Below are 5,326 nucleotides of genomic sequence, written 5' to 3'. Positions count from 1 at the left end.
CAAAAACAACAACAGCAAAACAGACAAACAATCAGAGAATCCTAGACAGCATGATAAACCAAACACTTGGGGAATCACAGGAATCAGAGTCTAAGTTTCTGGCTAACTTTATAAAAACCCCAGTGCTGTCTGCCTTCATGGTCTGCACAGTCTGAAATCCCCTTCTGCACCTTGCCAATAAAATCCTATCCTGTAAACATGGTTTTCCTCTGCTACCCTACTGCTATCCCAAGATTTCAGTTGATCTCTGCTTTATTAATTTCACAATCACTAAATTTATTTGTATATTTTATGGTGTCATAGCTTTATGTTTCACCAATTCTATGACTATAATGTGTGGTTTTGGTTCTTTTTTTGTTGCTGTTATTTATTTTTCTGAAGGCATACAACATCAAATATTTTGTTGTTTAAAATATCCTTATTTTAAGCCTTATTTGTTATTTGCTTTTAAACTGTATCTTACATATAACACATTTTTGTCAGGTTACTGATGCTTTTGTCTTTATATATTTAATTTTGTAGGAAACAAGTATGGGTCTTTACTTTGTTTCGTAATGTGAAGACCAATACAGTAGTCATTATACACACATGACAGCACAGAATTCAAAATGCTAATAAACTGATCTTTGAAATGTTATAAAAGTAAGCACTGCTTTTCCAAAATATTGCATCAAAAACTTTAATTATCTATTGATTAATTTTATATTGAATATATATTGAAGTGATATAATCTTTATATTTGCTTAAGTCACATATTATTATTAATATGAACTGTTTATTTTTAATTTCTAATGTAGCTATTGGATGTTCCAAGTACAAACAGGTTTGTATTTATCCCCTTGGATAGTACTCTGTAATGTAATATTATCTGATGAGGTACCAGTCATTTCTCCTGCCTTTTCTTCTGTCATACCTCCACTAAAAATAAAAATAGCATCAACTTGAAGAATGCTGAGCCACAAATGAGATATATGTATCACACCTTAATTCCCCAAAGCTTAGGGAACATTTAAAAGAATAAGGAAGAAAAAGATTGCAAGAGCTACCTCTCAGTAAGGCCTTGAGTAGAAAGATGTCTTTAGAAAAAGACAGAACTGATTCACTCATAAGTTAACTTCCCAGAGCGAATAGAGGAATGACATGTGAGTCATCATCTCTAGGTGAGGAATGTTGAGTGGAATATGAATTTAAGATGCAGTACATTTGTTTATGCTGTGATTTCCCCCCCCCATTTTCCTATACCCATATGTGTGAATTGATCTCAGTATGTTTCTCAGTACAAATAGATATGATATATATATATATATATATATATATATATATATATATATATATTTGAAACAAGCTTGTTTTACATATCAATCCAAGTTCCTTCACCTTCCTGTCCTCCCCTGTTCTCCCCACCAATCCCTTTCTGCTCCCTAGGGAGGGTAAGGCCTTCCACAGGGAGTATTAAAAGTCTGTCATATCATTTGGAGCAGGGCCCAGGCCCTCCCCCCATGTGTCTAGGCTGAGAGAGTATCTCTCTATGTGGAATGGGCTTTTAAGTTAAGCAAGGTTTCAGAAGTTCACCTGTTTTTTCCTATCCCATCAACTGCTATGCTAATATAATCACATAAGGTCTTATTTAAGCACTTACCTTTATTTACTCAGAATTTTATTTACTTATCCTTGGGTCCAACTAATCTTCTAGGAGAGACTAAGGCTTTAATAATTCTTGAACGTATTAATCAGATTATAGTTTTTGTTGATCTCTTAGCTAACTTCTAAATCACATGCCTACTTCCTGAAATTTCAAATGTGCTATTGTGTGGTATTAATTGAAAAATTGGTTTCTCCTACTCTTCATTCCCTTTTTGGACTACATACATATGAATCTCAAAATTGAGGAAAGGATGTGGGAGGAGAGGCAAGGAACTGACCTTATGCGACTGTTCAATTTTAAAAAGTGAAAACTAGTATAATCCTACCTAAAGACTAATTCCCCATGCCCTTACCATGCACATACAGTGAATAGCTGTGGGGATCTCAAAGCAGAAGTATTTCTCAGAGAGTGCCAAACATTGCAGTGTCCTTGGCTTGTTAAAGAATGCTTGCATCTATTCTAGATGCTAAATCAAAGAACTTCTGGATCTCAAAATGTGTTCAATATCCTAGAAAGGTGTAATTAAGCCAAGGAAAAATGTCAATCATTTACAAAGTACCTGTCATGAAGACAAAGAAATACAATAACACAAGATTTAGAAAAGGTATACTCTGTCTCCTGATCTTTTTCAATGTAATACTTATTGAGCACAATAGAGCTTGAGTTTTAAAGGTAAAATGACTAAAACTTTCAATATTTTCAAATTTCTTATCACTGATAAAAGAAAATTCCCTGCATTAAACAGAGTTGAGGTGTGGATTAAAAATGAAATGCAGAAGAATATAAGTTCATCTTATTGTAGATGTGAACTTATTACTCTGAAGCTTCTTTCTGTTTAAATGTCATAGAGACATCACAAATGTCTTTGACAATTCTTTCCTGCCACAAACAATAAGGGCATTTTCTGCATCCACTAGAGCTCTCCTTTGGTCCTAAAAGTAACTTGCTGTTCCACATTCTACTGCTCAGGAGGACTAGTCTGTTTCTCTATGTAAGAGGAACATGGAATTAATTCCTTTTTTGAATTTTCATTTCATTTCAAAATTTTATCACAATTATTTTCTTCAGAGCAACATTATGTCTTGGAGAACACAAATGCAAAGGCTTGGAAATGTATTAAATCATACAAAAATGACCTCAACTTAGACAGCATTTTATTTTCCTATTGCAAATAAGAATGATATTTTTTTTATCATGCATAGCACCTTTCCATGAATTCTGTAAGGAGACATACAAAGTGAAAGACTGATTTCCTTTGTTTTTCTGTGTTGTTTCAGGTTCAGGTTGACAGTATTAGGTAACTGTGATGTAGGGAGACAGTCTGAACCAAACACCAGGCATTCAACTTGTCATTCAACTCTTCGGAGACTTTAATAAGTTTCTCAACCTCAGAGTATCACTTTTGCCACTTGTATTATTGGGATAATAGTACTACCTCCCAGAACTGACAGCAAGATTATTTATGTGACACATTTCTTTCTGGAATACTCTCTAATGTGGGAAAAGCTCTCTCTTGGCTAACTATTACTATAACATGACACAACTCAGGTCTCTTAATAAAGGTGCATCTGAAAGGATTAGTAATATTTTGCAAGTTAGTTAGGCATGGAGGGATAAGACTGCTGTAATTATCTGACATGTCAGTCAATGCACACGAGAATGCCACACACTTTCCAGTGAGATTCTCTCTGTTCCTGTGCACAGAGACTTTTAAAACACTCATGACAATAGCTTTAATTTTCCTGAGACACTGGAAAGGAAGGCTACAACACAATGTTTAGGTATAATTTACTGTTTTATTTACAATGTTATTTGCCTAGCTGTCTTATTCTGAAATTGTACTCAGATATCTAAATATTTGACAATTGGCATAGATACAACTCAATTAAGCTCAGGGTAAAGGAGCCCGGTCCTTGTGCAGGAATGATCAGCATCCCTTTTATGACTGGGTGAGCCACCTGCTGTTTCCTATTGCCCAACTGAGTTGGGCAATAGCAGGAGAGACTCCAGGACAAACTTCGGACAAAGGCCAGGAAGTGGTTTCCACATGAGAAAATATTCTGTCCTCACACTGCCCCATACTAGCCTGACTCCTGGGAAGGTCACTTGATCATATGAATGTCTGATACCAAAAGAGCTTCTGTTCATTTGGTGTGTCTGGGTAATTTAGAAATGAGGAAACTGTGGGGACCAAAAAGGTGTTGAAAGGAAAGGAGGAAAGAAACTAGGAGAATATGTTAGAACTTTTCTAGAAAACTAACATTGCACAGATCTAGTACATAGGCTACCCTCAAATTAGGAGTGGAGTCAGAGAAAAACAGGAGAATAATAACTTTTTTTTAATAATATTTTCCTTCTGAGATTTCAAGTATTTCCAAAAAGTCTTCTAAGGCATTCAATTTTTTTCAATATTAATATAATAATTATCATCTGTTTTATTTGTTTTCATTTATCTTTGTTGTTTTGTTTGTTTGTTTCCATAGGCCTAGTCATGAATTTGGTTTTCCATTCCTTTGCCTTTGCTGTGAGATGATATCATTTTATCTACAGTGAGGTGTATAGAAATATGCTAAGATCTTTATAAATATTGTGTTGCCTAAAAAGGTGCAATATGACATATTTCCCCTCACTTTCTAAATTCAAGTAGATTTTCTTTAGTTTCTCAAGAAACCAAATATCAAAAGGCTTGTAAATGCATTAAGTGGGTTCTCTATCCTTTATTTTGAATTTTGAGACAAGTATTTTTGTAGGAAGTTAGAATCTTTAGCAGTTCAATATTACTTTCTTTTAAATTCTAAGGTGAAATATCTAGTAGCATATGTATTGGGTGCTCAGATAACTTAGAATAACCAGCCTCTCAGTTTTTTGAAGTCCAAAAAAAAAAAAAAATGTTTTCCTTCTTAGGAACTTCTGAACTTCTGCAAGCAATTTCTAAATCCCTCTAGAGATGGTGAAATGCTGTCTTCCTCTATCCCTCTACACTGGCAGATGACAACTAGCTGACCCCAGCTTTTTTTTATGAAAGGAAGCAAGCACCCTGCTCTGCACTGTGTGCTGTCTTTCCTAAGTGTTCTAGTATTCCAGTTGTCTCATATAAGTGGAATGAAACAAGATATATCAAGTGAAGCAGATTAATTTCAAAATTAAAATATAAAAAAACACTGAAATGAGAAAGTTTAAGCAAAGTAATGCCCCGCTAGCAACAGAGAATACACTGGCAATGCATAGAAATCCCAAAGAGAGGTAAATTACCCTGCAGATACAAAACAAGTGACTTTTCGTCACCAAAGTGAAATAGTAGCATGCACAGAAAATGAGAACAATGCTTTATTAAAGGTTGGGGCAGAAACTTGAATACAAGTTGATGACAGAGAACAAGAAGAAAACAAGGCACCATAGGAACATGGCAACAACTCTGCTTGTGGGATTTCAGCATCCATAGGTGACTTCAAAGTGTTTCTTAATCCTTGGACCTCTGAAGACTGCTTTGATAAATGCTCAGGAGTAGACAATGTGTTCCCCCACCTTTATCACCTCCTGTAATACGAAGATAGTGGAATGAGAATGGGAAAAGAAGAAATGCATCACAGGTAGAGTCTATGAGAAAGGCTGGGAAATAGAATAATAAGTATTCATGTCTGTGGAAATGTGGATTTCTTGACAATCAAGACACCTCATATT

This window comes from Phodopus roborovskii, unplaced genomic scaffold, assembly GCF_943737965.1.
Source record: "Phodopus roborovskii unplaced genomic scaffold, PHOROB, whole genome shotgun sequence".
NCBI classification, from domain to species: domain Eukaryota; kingdom Metazoa; phylum Chordata; class Mammalia; order Rodentia; family Cricetidae; genus Phodopus; species Phodopus roborovskii.
This window is presented reverse-complemented; position numbering follows the sequence as displayed.